We start from the raw sequence: 15,743 nt of genomic DNA on the forward strand, positions 1-15,743 counted from the left end.
ATTTCTAACTTGGAATATGAGCTGGCCTTGTTTTGATTTAAAAAAAAAAAAAAAAGGCAGCAAAAATAATGGTTTTAAAGCCATGTACTCCAGCTTTTAAGAGGCCCAGAGCTTGCCTTACTGTTTTCTGGGTAAATGAGGCCTCTTGTAAGAATGACCATACTAAGACCACTGTGTTGTAAGGAAGCCCAGAACTGTCATGTGGAGAGAGATGCCCTGTAGAAGAACACTGAGGTGCTAGACGTGTGTAAAGCTATCTCAGATGCACAACGCAGCCCGGCCGCCTGCTTTATGTAGCAAGTGAGTGACCTCAGCTGGAGGCTCTTCTGGAGAAGAGCCACCTAGAAAAGCCCAGTCAGCTCACAGAATTGTCAGAAATAACAAATTGATATTGTTTCAAGCCATTAACTTTTGGAGTGACTTGTAATGCAACAATAGGTAATTGAAACACCTATTGAATATATACAGTTTAAAAGATCGTCATTTAGAGGGATTTGTTATTTAAACAAAATGAAACGAAAAGCTTACTAGGTTGTTCAGTAAGATAGTTGATTTAGTCCATGTTGTTATCAGTAGATGTATTATGGGTTGGCAGGTTGTTTTTAAAGCTATATAAAGAGAGGTAACCCTTGGAGCCCTTTGGGATCTCAACTCCCATAAAGAGAGGGCATTGGAGTTCAGTTAAATTCCTCATGCCTTCCCCTAAAATTGCTTCTCTATCATGGGGGTAAATGAAATTACAAGGCTCTACTAAAACCTGTAAGTCTACAAAGTGTGGCCAGGGGGAAGTCGGGCTTGGGATTGGAGAGATAAAGAAACTGAGCATTCTCCTTTTATGTAGCCTACAGATGTGGAGGAAGTTGTCAAGAAGGGTGTGAAGACCCTAGTGACTGGCGGAGGGATGAGGGAGGCTTTGAAGGTGCCTCAATTAACTGCAAAGTGCCTGGCAAAACAAGGCATGTGTGGGTCCTGCAGACAGAGCAGGCGTTAAAGGACTATAATGCCTTTGCTGACAAAGGCATCGGTATGGGAGGGGTCTTCCATTCCACCTGCTGTTAAAGACTTAGGAGACTAAATCACTAAGTAATGATTTAAAAAAATGAATAAATAAAGCTATATAAAGAATGATTTTTTAGTTTTTATATAGTTGACTTAAATGTTTCAAAATATTCTTGCTGTTAAATGAAACCTGGAAAAATATGCTTTTTTTTTTTTTTAAGAAACAGAGTAAAAGAATGGCTTTTGTGTATTTAACTCATGATTATAAATATATCACTCATTTATTCTAAATCCTTTTATATCTCTTTAGCCTGAATTCTAGGCAGATCCTCTCACATTTCCTTATATGGATTCTCTTTATTTTAGCAATGTTTATTACTTCTATTTTCTTTCTTCTTTCATTTGTCTTTATTTTTAAGAACATTATTTATTTTAGAGAGAGAGAGAGAAAGAGAGGGAGAGTGTGTGAGAGATAGTGTGAGGGGTTTGCAGAGAAGGAGGAAGAGGGACAAGAAGACTTCGTGCTGAACATAGAACCCAGTGCAGGGCTGGATCTCACCACCCTGAAATCATGACCTGATTCAAAATCAAGAGTCTGATATTTAACCCACTAAGCCACCGAGGCACCCCATACTTTCATTTTTCTATGCCTTCTTGTAGACTCCCTTATAAATCCTTGCACCTTTCCTGTAACTCACTTCTCTTCCATTCTTGACTTTCTTAAATATTTCTACTTATTCTTAAATACAGTACTTAGTTTCATCTCCATCGGTGAGGCTTTCTGTGATATCACCTATCAAGAAACTAATTACTCTGTTACTGTACTTGTATCATTATCTACTACCATGTAACAACATTACCACAAACATAGTGTTTTGAAACAACACATACTTATGTCTCACCATTTCTGTAAATCTGGAGTTTGGGTACAGCTAAGCTGAATTCTTTGCTTCAGGACCACATAAAGCTGAAAATAAAATATTTAACTTGGCTACAATCTCATCTGTTGCTAGTCTGGGGAAAGATCTGCTTCCAAGCTCATATGACTTAGTATTCAGTTCCTCTCAGGCTGTTGGGCTGAACCTTGGTTTCTTAATTGTTGTTTCCAGAAGTTACCTTCATTTGTTTATTATGTGGCCCCTTCTCTAAGTGAGCTCATGACATGTCACCTTCCTTCCTCAAAGACAGCAAGGAAAAGAATCTCAACTAAACAGATAATTACAGTCTTAGGTAGCATTACCAATGAACTGATATCTGTCACCATTAGAGACTAAATATTCGTATCCCTCTCACCACTAATTCATATGTTGAAGCCATAATCCCCAGTGTGATGGTATCTGGGATGGGGTCACTAATAAGTAATAAAAGTTAAACAAAATCATAAGGGCAGAGTCCTAATTCCATAGGATTAACTACCTTATAAGAAGAGAAAAGAAGAAGAGCTTGCTCCCATCATCCCTCTGTGAACATGCGCTAAAGAAAGGCCATGTGAGTGTGTAGCAAGACGAAGGCCATCTTTGAGCCAGGAAGAGAATCCTCACCAAAAATCAAATGGGTTAGAACTTAATCATGGATTTGATAACTTCTAAAAATGTAAGAAATATATTTCTGTTATTTAAGCCATCCAGTCTTTGACATTTTGTTATAGTAGCCCACACAGACTACCTTTACAATATAAATTCAGTTAGAACCAAGTCTGAGATTCTACTCAAAGAGAGGGAATTTACACAGGTATGAATACCAGGAGGTAGAGACTATGAGGGCTACATTAAACTCTGTATAGCAGTCTTCTTCTTTACTTTGTAATACTATATTATGCATGCATCCTGCTTTAGGACCAATGGTAATTATTAGAATTATTCATATATATTCCCATGTGCTTCTTAAAACATGATAAGTTTGTGCTTTTTGGCCCTGTTTAAAGCTAATCGTGGTCATGTGACTTTCTCTGACAAGTGAAATGTGAGTGGAAGGTATTGTGTCATTTCTGAATGGAAGATTTAAAAGCCAGCAAGTGATTCACCTTGCTTCTTTCCCTTTGCCTTGGTGATCATGTAACCATAACACAAAATGAATCTGTCAGCTTGGATCCTTGAGCCACTACAATGAGCAAGCAGAGTTCCACCTCTGAATTCTATTAAACATGTGGTATGAACAAAGAGATAATTTTTATTGCATTAAAATAATAAAATGTTAGAGATATTTGTTAATCCAGAATAAATCAGGTTATTCTGATACAGAATTTTTACATGCTTTTTATTCATATGTCTATGTAAGATTTTAAGCTCAGTAGGGATGGAACCACTTTTGCTTTATTTACTCCTTTATACTCACTTTTAAAATTTTTTTAATTTTTAAAAAAGATTTTATTTATTTATTTGACAGAAAGAGAGATCACAAGTAGGCAGAGAGGCAAGCAGAGAGAGAGGGGGAAGGAGGCTCCCTGCTGAGCAGAGAACCTTTAGAGCTCGATCCCAGGTCCCTGAGGCCATGACCTGAGCAGAAGGCAGAGGCTTAACCTACTGAACCACCCAAGAGCCTCTATACTCAATTTTTAGTAAGTATTTAACATATGCTTGGAACTCCACCAGCATGTATTAAATGAATGATTTACTAAATAAATGCATCTGACTGTATATCACTAATTCCTTTAAAGATTTGACTTCCTTTTCTGGAATATAATAAAGTAGACTAATGTTAAATACAGCCACCAACAAGTTATACATACATTTGTTCTGTCTTGTAAATTATTAAAGTCATATCTTCAGAAGCTTGTAATTGCTTGATAAGGCTGGCTGAGAAGTTAAGCAGGTGAAGATAAGCTATTCTTTTCACTTATTAGCCTATCATGACCTTGGTCAATTTGTTTAACTTCTGTGGGGTTCATTTCTCTCATCTATTAAACAGAAAAAAGTAATACTAAATATATCATTTGGTTGATATAAGAATTAAATGAGATAATACTTTGCACATACTTAATGAACTACCAAGCCCCAAGCAAATGTAAAATAACATAAACCAACTTTTAAAACTTTCTGCAGAAAACAACTGCCTCCTGAGTTTGTTTTTATTACCATTGTTCTAACAGCTATGAATTTTCTGTCATCTTTTCTTGTGGCTGAATGGAAGACACAAATAGTAGACACTTAAAAGCGTTTGTCCCCAAACTTTGCAGATCTGGAGGTAAAATTTTAAGAAAATGTATATTGAAAACAAAATATGACAGGATAATTATATGCACTCTAATACTACCTTCAAAAATATGTCAGGAAAAAAATAAGCTTAGGAGAATAGGCCTATAAGTTCAAAGAGGTGGTTACTTGAATGCTATATTTTGAGGAAATTGTGTAGAAATAGCTCATTTGTGAGAAAATGTAATCCCTCTTATATTACAAAGGTTACAGAGTCTTTACACAGCGTTGTAACAAAAAGTTTTTTTTTTTTTGGAGCTCCAAAGGACTGTTTTTATCTTCCTGATTACTCTAAAACTCATAAAAAATGTTAATATATCCATTTCTAACTCTCCTATATTTTGAAGTTCCAAACGAAAACCAATTCTATCTTTGTTTCAGGGACTAGATAAATTATCCATGCCTTACAAAAGAATTTTGAAATAGATTACTGAATCAGTTGCTGATGTGAGAAAATTGTATATAGAAAGTTTTATTTTGATATATTTTCATTATATCTAAGTAATAAAAACTGCTTAAGGAGAGAACCTACCATTTCATACTGTCAGGAATTTTGAGAGGCCTTTGTGACAAGTTCTCAATAGCTTTCTCTAAAATGTGTTAAGGAAATTCAACTTAGGAAAATGTTAATGAGCCATATTCTAAATTCTATATTTTATCCATACATTTATATTTGATTCAAAAGTGTGAGCTTAGTAGCTACGTGGCTTTTTTAAAAAGCATAGTTACATAATATATTGTTTCTCATATATCAGTTACAGATGAAAATATGGTATCTTCACCATATTGGAATAATTCTCAGATTCCTTGTTTATCCTTTAGGGTACTACAAAATAACTATAATACACGCACACAGAGAAGGTAAGGAATATTTAAAGGAAAGCGCAGTAAATCACTTCTGTGGTAACCAACACCAGGCTGAGCTTACATAATTTTATGTAACAAGTTTAAAGGTATCAAACTTCCCCAAAGTTCCAGTCAGCCAATTCCCTGGGCTTTTGTGCTTTCAAAGTAGCAGAAATTATACTGATTTTAAGATAGATGTCTCAACAAAACGTAAGTGAAAGACCTCAAAACAGCATGTTGAGAACCAAACACACTAATTTCTGCTTTGTCACTATCTGTGATTTGCGGGAAAAACATTTCTGGACTTTTCTTTTAATTACAAATCAGAGAGGTTATTCATGCTTCTAAGGATCCATTTCTTTCCATTAATAAACCACTGCTTTTAAATTCTCTCAAATATTTTGGTAATTACAAACCACAGAAAATTTTGTGGTTGTATATGCAAAGGGAGAAGTTGTCAGATAACTACATCTGGTTTGATCACTGTTCATTATGATGGAAGGCAGTCCATGACACAGGTGTGAAGGAGGAGATTATAAAGGTAGAGATCATGGAAACAGAGGAAGAAGTCACTGCTATACCAGAGTCTGGGGAAAATAATCGTCTTTGGAGACACAAAACTGGCCTCAAACAGCACCATGAGTTTCCATAGTTAACTATTTCACCTCTTTCATCTTTATTTCCCCAATCTTAAAAGTCAATAAGATGGTCTTTCACAGTGTCATGTTGATGGTTTCATGGTATAAAAAATGTATGCATGTTCTTATGTATATTATATATGGGCGGAAGATGTTGCCTGAAGGCACACATTATTTTTATTTTGCTCTGTAGACATTAAACATTTTAATTAGGTTATTGTTTGATAAAACACGGCAAATGAATGAAAGGAGCCATTTATTTATGTCATGATTCCAGTACTTTTTATTTTGAACACCTAAACTATTTTCAAGTGTTGTGGGTACCATAGAAGCTACAAAAATAGGAAAGTTGTACTTTATTTGAGAGTCAAAAGTAATTAGGTCTTGAATTAGATTGTTAAATAATAAATTATCTCTATGTTAAATAATAAATTATCTCTAGATTAACTATAAAGAGGCTTAGCCACCTTAAAGAATGGGATAATTGTAGTTGCAAGTGACTTGAGATACATAGACTCACTGAGCAGTAATAATGATAATTGAAATAATTGTTATTTTATATACTGCTTCATTAACTACAGTTCGACATCTAAAAGAGACAGTTGAAGGATGAAAGATGGAAGTGGATAGTAGCACTGAGGTTATGTCAAGATTTAGCCTTCATACCCTCCATTATTCCATTCTCTCAGACACTGATCACTCTTCAGGGCTGACATTTCTATGCAATTCATACACTACTCTATTCTTAAGATTTATTTATTAAAGGCCTTGCATGAAACCACATAAATTTGGTCTCTTTAGAAGCCAGTCAGATTGAGGAGGACAGTTAAAGGGATAAATGTCATGTAGTAAGTTTTAGAAGGCATTGTCCCTGAGAATAAATAATTTTTAAATTTATGGTTATAACTATGCTTTCCACTCAAGGTTAGGTTTTCTCTCCCTCTCACCTCTGTAAGTTCAGTTATCATTTACAAATGTTTGCTCATATGCAGTACTGTCCATGAGCATGGTTTGGAGTGATCTTCAGCTTCAGCCATTCTCCCATCCCCCAAAGCATTTGCTTTCCTATTTCCTCAACTGAAGATTGTGGAAACTGTAAGATCTCCTTAGTTTTAAAAACTAAATAGTTAAGGGAGAAGTGAGGCTCAAGAAAATCTTCATTGCTGTTTTTGATGGGGAAAACGTATAGCAGGTGATGTATACTGCAGTCACCATTTTTATGCATTTTATCTACTTATCCACCAAATCCAAACTGGCCTGTACCAGGTTTCTAGAAGGAAGGCATAACCAAAAATCAAAGTAAAACAAAAGAGTCTTGTAGGAATAAGGACAAGCATATTTAGGGCTCTATATGCTTTATGGAACTCTGAGTAAAGCTTGTATAAGGATATTATGGACAATGGAAAAAATGAATATGGGGCCAGGGAAATCTTTTGGAATACCTGACCTTCTGTAAGTACAATGATTTTTTTTATTAAATTGATTTATTTATTTTCAGCATAACAGTACTCATTATTTTTGCACCACACCCAGTGCTCCATGCAATCCGTGCCCTCTATAATACCCTCCACCTGGTACCCCAACCTCACACCCCCCCACCACTTCAAATCCCTCAGATTGTTTTTCAGAGTCCATAGTCTCTCATGGTTCACCTCCCCTTCCAATTTCCCCCAACTCCCTTCTCTCCATCTCCCCATGTCCTCCATGATATTTGTTATGCTCCACAAATAAGTGAAACCATATGATAATTGATTCTCTCTGCAATGATTTTTTATTTTGTTATTTTAGAAGTTGAAATTTATTTTCCTTTCCTTAAATAAGCAAAACTGATTATTTATTACCCACAAACAACAATGTCCTATGTGGTTAGACACAGTGGGGCTCTTATTTTTAATTAAATTTATGAATTTTATATGTATTCACTTTTATTGTTATTTTTGGAGGGTATGTAATTTTTCATGTTTTCTTAGAATTATATTAGTATTTGTCAATTGAACAGACCTAGTGTTCTTCCTAAAGCATAATTCTTATTCCAAGTTATCATCAAATGACAACAGTTTTGTTTTCTTTTTAGAATGCATATTTTTTTAAAAAATATTTCATTTATTTATTTGGCAGAGAGAGATCACAAGCAGGCAGAGAGAGAGGAGGAAGCAGGCTCCCTGCTGAGCAGAGAGCCCGATGCGGGACTCGATCCCAGGACCCTGAGATCATGACCCGAGCCGAAGGTAGCGGCTTAACCCACTGAGCCACCCAGGCGCCCCTAGAATGCATATATATTTTTTAAAGATTTTATTTATTTATTTGACAGAGAGAGATCACAAGTAGGCAGAGAGGCAGGCAGAGAGAGAGAGGAGGAAGCAGGCCCCCCGCTGAGCAGAGAGCCCGATGCGGGACTCGATCCCAGGACCCTGAGATCATGACCCAAGCAGAAGGTAGCGGCTTAACCCACTGAGCCACCCAGGCGCCCAAGAATGCATATTTTTGATGATGGCTGGCTGAAATATAAAAGTTTTTCATGATCTTTAAATAGATAATTATTGCTCTATTTTTACATTTTATTAGATCATTTCATAAATTATAATGAGAGTAATTAGAGAGGGTTCTAACTTAAACATAAAAAGCTAGAAAATTCAGTCAAACTTGTCAGTGCATTCCAAGTCACATAATGTGTTAATTAAGAGGGTTTGAGTAATGGTGGGCTAACTGAATTTACTTGCATAAGCATTGCACTATTTCACTGAAAGATAAAGAGAAAAAAGAATAAAAAAAGAAAGATCTCATTCAGGTGAAAATGTACTTTTTTTTTTTTTTTTTTTAAGAGAGACACAGTGCCATGCGGAGGGAGAGGAAGAGAGAGAATGTTAAGTAGGCTCCACATCCAGCACAGAGCCTGGTGTGGGACTTCATGTCACAGCCCTAAGATCATGACCTGAGCAGAAATCAAGAGTCAGGACTTTATTCTCAAACTCCTTGTGCTATTTTGTTTTGAAAATATCTAAAGTTATTGGAGTAAGCAATTTAGCCATAGAAACCATGGCTTGTATATTTTCTTAGGAGCCCAAAGTTCCTTATTCATTACCTAGATATATAATACTTATGCTGTATAATATAAGTGACTGATAGACTCTGAAGATAGAGGACAAAAGAAAAGTTATAGCATATAAATCAGCATGTTCTACATTAGAGACTCTTGGCATTATAATCATATGAGATACTTCATCAAAACGGTATTCTGTGGCCTTTCAATTTTGGAAAATGTTGCATAAAAGATGTCTAATTCAGCGATTATTAATAGATAGACTGGAGGTGTTGAGTATTGCTCTTATTAGGAAAACTATACCTTTCATTAACCTAGCATTTCCTAAGCTTGTTTATTCACAGAGCTTTTTTCATGTAATTCCTAATCATAGTAGGAAGGTTCTACAGAATGTCTTTCCAAAAATACTAATAAACTTATGAAGTATTTAATCTTTACTTTTTTCCCCTTTTTTCTTAGAGCCAAATTAAAAAAAAAAAATACTCTTTTTTTCATGCTCAGTACTCTCCCTTTGCTTCTGCTATTGAAACTCCCTCTTTTCAGGGGCAGGACATTGATACCATCTTTTCCATTCAACCCTGTATACCTTCAATTTTTCATCTCTATTGGCTCCTTCCACTTAGTCTACAAATATATGTAAATCCTCTCATTCTGAAAAAAAAAAAAAAAAGAAAAAGAAAAAAGAAAAAGAAAAAAAGAAAGGCTACTGGGCCTGCTTCTTTCTAGCAGTTAATTCACTCTTTTATTTCCCACACAAAATTTTTTAAGGGAGGGTCTAAAATTATCATCACTAATTTCTCGCCTTTTAGCTCATTCTTCACATTTATATGATTTGGATTCTTAAAAATGTTTCACCAGGATGACTAATGATCTTTAATTTTCAGGTTCGAAGGCTTTCTTGAATTTACTTTCCCCTGGTAACTTAGAATTCTCTTTTCTAATTCTTCCTTACCCTTTGAAGTAACTCATTTTCCTCTCTCTACAAACTTTTTTCATGATTCTTTCCTCCATTCTCCACTCTTCTTGCTCTAGATTATGCACTATTCTCTTTCATTCACGTATACTATGTTTCCCTTTGTCAATCAGTTGCTTTTTCTCTAGCTCCGACTTTGTTCTCTCAGTGGTAGGTAGATCTGCATGCCTTTCTATGGCAAACTGCCCATACCAAACTACATCTCTTTTCTTAACAACAACAACAAAAAACTATTACCCCTTTTTACTTTCTAAGTAATAGCATTGTTAATTTATCAGTCTGTAACTAGGAACCTTTTTGAAATCGGTTTTCTTACTTATTTTCTACAAACAGATACTGTCATTTTCTTAAAGTCCACAAAGTGACTTCAATTACTCTCCTTTCTCCATAGCAGTGGAGCAGTTAGTCAGTCAACAAGTACTTACTAGGTCTCTGTGTGTACTTGCCTCTGTGGCAGTTTAGATAGTTACTGTCTTTTGTCTGGACTACTAAATGGCTTCCCATTTAAGAGGCTTACCAAATTTCAGCTTCCTGCATCTTTACATTTTAACTCATTCTATAAAATATTTCCAAAATTATTTCTCTATTTTTTTCTAAGACATAAGCTATATATACATATTATATATATAATATAGTATGATTCAAATTATCAAAATGAGAAAGTCAAAATCCTTAGTACATAAAATATCCTTTTATTACCTACCTTTCTAAAGTTTTGCCACATTCCTTCATGTTCCCATGTTTTAATCACATAGCAATATTTCCCATATACATTTCATGTTTCTCTCTTTCTTTTTTTTTCCTATGCTATCTCTTCTCTCTGGAAAAATCTCCTTTTCTTCTTCCAGATGACTCAATACTACTCATCAATTAAACATGTGCTTATATTTTTACCACTTCTAAGAAGTGGTAAACTTCTAAACTTCCTTTTTATCAGGAATAATAAATTACTTCTTTCTTAATAACTTACAGTTCTTAGGTCATACTTTTTTGGTCAGTATATATGTAATAGAGCTACTCAAATATCTTATTGATTAGGTTATCTTCAGAGGAAACAACTATGGTTACTGTTTTATAAAACCAACAATTATTTCTGGACTTGACACTTATTGATCAATAAAGGTTTATCAGAATTTTTAAAATTAAAATTAATATTTTAACTATTCTGTTCGGAAATCCAAAAGACATCATCTGTTCTATGGACTATATGAGAAAATAGCTAACATCTGCTCTTTTTGGTTTGTTTGTTTTTGCACTTTTACATAAAGTGGTCTTTATTTCAGTTCACTTTTTAGTTTATAAAAATTAACTCAAAATGGGTTACAGATGCAAAACTATAAAATTCCTAAAAGACAACATGAGAGAAAATCTAGATCACCTGGGACATTGAGAGGACTTTTTAGATACAACATCAAAAGCATGATCTATAAAAGAAATGATAATCTAGACTTGATTAAGATTAAAACTTCTGCTCTGGGAAGACTGGAAGAAAATATTTGCAAAAGACACATCTGATAAAGGACTGTTACCCAAAATATATAACGACCTCTTAAAACTCAATAATAAGAGAACAAATAACTCAATTAGAAAACTGGCCAAACACCTTAACAGACACCTCACCAAAGATGATATACAGATCATGTAAGAGCATGTGAAAAGATGCTCCATGACATATATCATCAGAAAAATGTAAATTAAAACAACAAAGAGATACCAGTAAACACCTATTAGAATGACTGAAATCTGGAAAACTGACACCACCAAATACCGGTGACAATATGGAGCAACAGAAACTTTTATTCATTGCTGGTGGGAATGTAGAACAGTATGGCCACTTTGGAAGACAATTTGTTGGTTTCTTACAATTAAATCTTACATATACACTCAATGGTATTTAATCAAAAGAGTTGAAAACTTAATTCTATTCAAAAATGCACATAGATGTTTATAGCAGTTTTATTTATTGCCAAAATATGGAGGCAGCCAAGATTTCCTTCAGCAGGTAAATAGATAAATAAACTGTGGGACATCCAGACAATGGACAATTATTCAACTCTAATGGAGAAACGAGCTGTCAAGCCATGAAAAGACATGGAGGATCCTAAAATACATATTACTAAGTAAAAGACATACTTTATAATTGTACTTCAGATTTTGAAGAGCCTTTATATACCTTGTAAATGGCAGAGGACTCCTAAAAGTCAATAAAACAAACAAATACAAGTAAAAATATTTTACCAAGTTTTCAGAGAGACAGTATAAAGGCATACATTTTATTCCTTATCTAGAGCAAGTACTACATATAGAGTACCTGAGTTGGGGAGGCACATCTAATTCTAAATGGTTCTATGTTCAAACACAGTCATTTTAAAAGTCAGTATTGTAAGTGTCTTAGGTTGGGATCCCCAAAGACAGACCGTAGGACAAATATTCCTGTGCAAATGATTTATTAAGGAAGTTATCCCAGCCAAATCAAATGGGAGTGGAGCAGGCAGGACAGAGATAGAGAAGAAGCCAAGGAACAAGACATGGGTGCAATTTCAGGATATACCTTATAGAACACGGCTTAAGCCTGATCCATCAGAAAAACTTTAACGAGTAAATTAGGCCTTAGAGGTTCTCCCAACCAAAGGCCAGTAAACTGGGTTTTCATATTACCACCATCTTTGGCTCTAAGCTCAGGGCTGCTATAATGGTGTTTGTGGAGTGATGACTTATATTTTCCAGAGGTGATGGACTACATCTTTGGGCTCTGAGGGATCCAGATCAGGTCTCTAAAGAGTCACACTGGAAGCCATAGGAAACAAAAGCAAAGTTACACAGAAGCTTAAGGAATTGAATACAGAAATGCTATAATGGATCTGAAAGGGTCTGTGTGGAGCTACACGTGTCTATTAGAGAACAATGTCATTTGCATTTAGAGGTGGGAATTTAAGACACTGAGAAAACAGTGTATTTCCTCACAACCATGGCCTCATAAGTAATGGGGTGGATATTAAAGCATGAGTCTTCTGAGTCTTCCATTTTTTTTTTTAGCTACCTAAAATTATAACTTTTAGGTATTTGACTATGTGACTTATGCCCATATGAGGAAGAAAGGGCTGTGCATATTAATTTAGCACACTATTAAGACCAAAAGCTCTGTACAACAAATTCAAAGAGGTGTATCACTATGTCAGCCATTAAAAACAATAAAAAATTCTGACATAAGTCTTGAATTTTCTGAGCTGAGAACTTAGTTTCAGAAACTCCTCATTATCTCCCTGGGTTTGTAGAATATCTCTGTCCTCAAACATTTTTCCCTCCCAGAATATCTGGTTTTCATAATGTGTCCTGATTCTCATAATTTCAGGCTTTGTAATCACGTATTCCCAACATAGAGAAGGTATCAGGTTAATGATGTTTTCAATATATCGCAAATGGGAAATTGAAGCAACATACTTCTATTTTTTTTTAAGAATTTATTTATTTATTTGATAGACAGAGATCACACGTAGGCAGAGAGGCAGAGAGAAAGAGAGAGAGGAGCAAACAGGCTCCCTGCTGAGCAGAGAGCCGGATGAGAGGCTTGATTCCAGGACCCTGTGATCATGACTGGAGCTCAAGGCAGAGGCTTTAACCTGTTGAGCCACCCAGGCGCCCCAAGGCAACATACTTCTATTTCTAGGTGAAACTTATGTACTTTTTTTAAATCTAGTGGGTAAAATATTTACTTTATTCCCAAGATAAACTGAGTCTTTAACATATTTGGCATTGTACAAATTTATTTGAACAGCATCTCCTACTCTCTCAAACATAAGACCTTGAAAAATTTTAAAATGGCTCCATTTGATATAGAACATTTTCTCATTATATTGTCTGGTTTCTCATCCCCTGCCCCTAGAAAACTATAATTTTAATATTTGCTATTTGCTTCAGGTATGATTAAATTTATGGTTTCGTATAGTTCTGACATAGTTAGGCTATGCTGTTTTATTTGTCTCTTTCTTTCACAAACCTTCCCGAGTTCTGCTATCACTCATTCATTTTGGTTCCATTATTATCTGGAGAACAAAGCAGGAGTGATTTACAGGGTGACTGAAGGCCCAGGCTTGTGGCCTTCTTCACAGTTTTCCTGTGCCTGCTATGTGTATGTATATATAGATCACACCGACACTTTTTACAAGGCTAGGCATTTATTAACACCTGTTTAGAATCTGTTTGTGATAGTTCTGCAGCAAGACTGAATTAATTAGATATTTTTTTAAACTATTAATATAAAAAATGATATTGGAAATTTGCTACTGCTTTCTAAAGTCCTTAAAATTGTTCGCTGTTTGTCTGGGCAGGTGAAACAAAGATGAGTAAGTTAATTGTCATGCGGCTAAATTTAGTTCATGCTGCTTTTGTAAACCTAATAATTCATCATAATTTTGTGTTTTACTTGCATTTAAAAAATAAAGCCTCTGATTTCTACTAGTTATGAAATATTTTTGCTGCTTCCAAAATGGGATTTCAGTTATAACCATTAATTACTTAAGAGATCAATTAAAAAGAAGTTATTTGAAAACATCTTTAGGCACATAATCTTCACACTTGACAAACACAAGAAATATGAAATAGTAATTTTGGTCTAATTTAAAATAATCTGAATGAAAATAATTGTTCCTTCCACAAATACCTTAAATTACTTATTTATTTAGGATCAGAAGCATTGATATGAGATAAATGTAAAAATTTAAGCACTACATTTCCCACTGGACCTCCAAACATAGATTTAACAATTGCTCCAAATGACTATCAAATTAATAAATTCCTTTAATTCAAAAGTATAAATTAAAATTGTTAGTAATCATTTGACTTTTATCCATTTACAGTTTTAAGAGCACTGACTATATCTTACTGTATTCTAGGTCAGTCTATTTCATTTCTCCAAGTAAAGTACCAGTGATAGGTATAAGGTAAACAGAAATACTTGGAGTCCTTTGTTGGGATATCTTTTGTTCTTTGTATACTAAATATTGAACTAAAAAATAATAAGTAGGTAACTAGTAAATATAATTGTGTACTTAGCCCTTGCAGGATTTTGCTTTCTCCTGGTCTATTTGATTCAATGTCTTAATGATTTGTCAAAAAAATAAAATCTGATTTCTAAAGACAACTCTATCTAGTATAGCAGCAGTTTGCAAATTTTATGAATAAGGATCACTTTGGAAGCTTGCTAAAAACAAAGTTTACCAGGTCATACACACAGCCCCATCCTCCAATTCTTACTTAGTACTTAGGGATAGTCCCAGAGATCTGCATTACTAACAATCACTCTAAGTCTTTCTATTGTAGGTGACACAGAAATTAAATTTACAGAATGCTAGCATAGAGGTTGATAAAAAATAAGATTTCCAAGTACTGTCATGTGAAAATTGAGTTTTTGGCTTTTAGATCCTACATAGAAGAAGCAGGTACAGGGGGAATAGGTGATAAGTAGAGGTGGTCTGTCAATCTTTACCCTTTGCCACAGGTATTTAGGGAGTTTTTGACCTTTCAAACCATTACTATGATCTTATGTCAAGTTTCTGATTCTCTGTGATGTAAGCAAGTATCCATTCCTACTTCTAAATGCTGTCTTATTTATATCCATTTGCTTTCTTACTCTTTTGCTTATGAATGCTGAATTGGCCATTTAGTAGGTGCAGTTGGTGGAATAATGTCGCTCTAAAGATGTCCACGACTAATCACCTGCATCTGTGAATAAATTATGTTTCACAGCAAAATAGAATGTGTAGATGTAATTAAGGTTTAAGACCTTGAGATGGTAAGATGATCAGCAATTGTCCAAAGAAGGCTCAATCAATCACAGGATTCCTTAGAAACAAAGAACCTTTCCCAGCTGGGTTAGTGTCAAGAGACTGAAGAAGGAGAAATCCTTCTTAGAAATTCAACCTAGGTTAGAAAGTCAACCTGCCCTTGCTGACTTTGAAGGTAGAAGAAAGGCATCACAAGCTGTGGAGTGTGAGTGGCTCCTAGAAGTTGGAATGACCCTTAGACTTAGAGCACAGAGAACTGAATTCTGTCAACTC

At 34.8% G+C, this 15,743-nt stretch overlaps 1 pseudogene; it reads left to right on the forward strand.

The window, feature by feature from the left end:
- Positions 1 to 692: 692 nt before the first annotated feature.
- Positions 693 to 1,059, forward strand: LOC131813611 (mth938 domain-containing protein-like; annotated as a pseudogene).
- The last annotated feature ends 14,684 nt before the right edge of the window (positions 1,060 to 15,743 follow it).

This window comes from Mustela lutreola, chromosome 13 (assembly GCF_030435805.1).
Source record: "Mustela lutreola isolate mMusLut2 chromosome 13, mMusLut2.pri, whole genome shotgun sequence".
NCBI classification, from domain to species: domain Eukaryota; kingdom Metazoa; phylum Chordata; class Mammalia; order Carnivora; family Mustelidae; genus Mustela; species Mustela lutreola.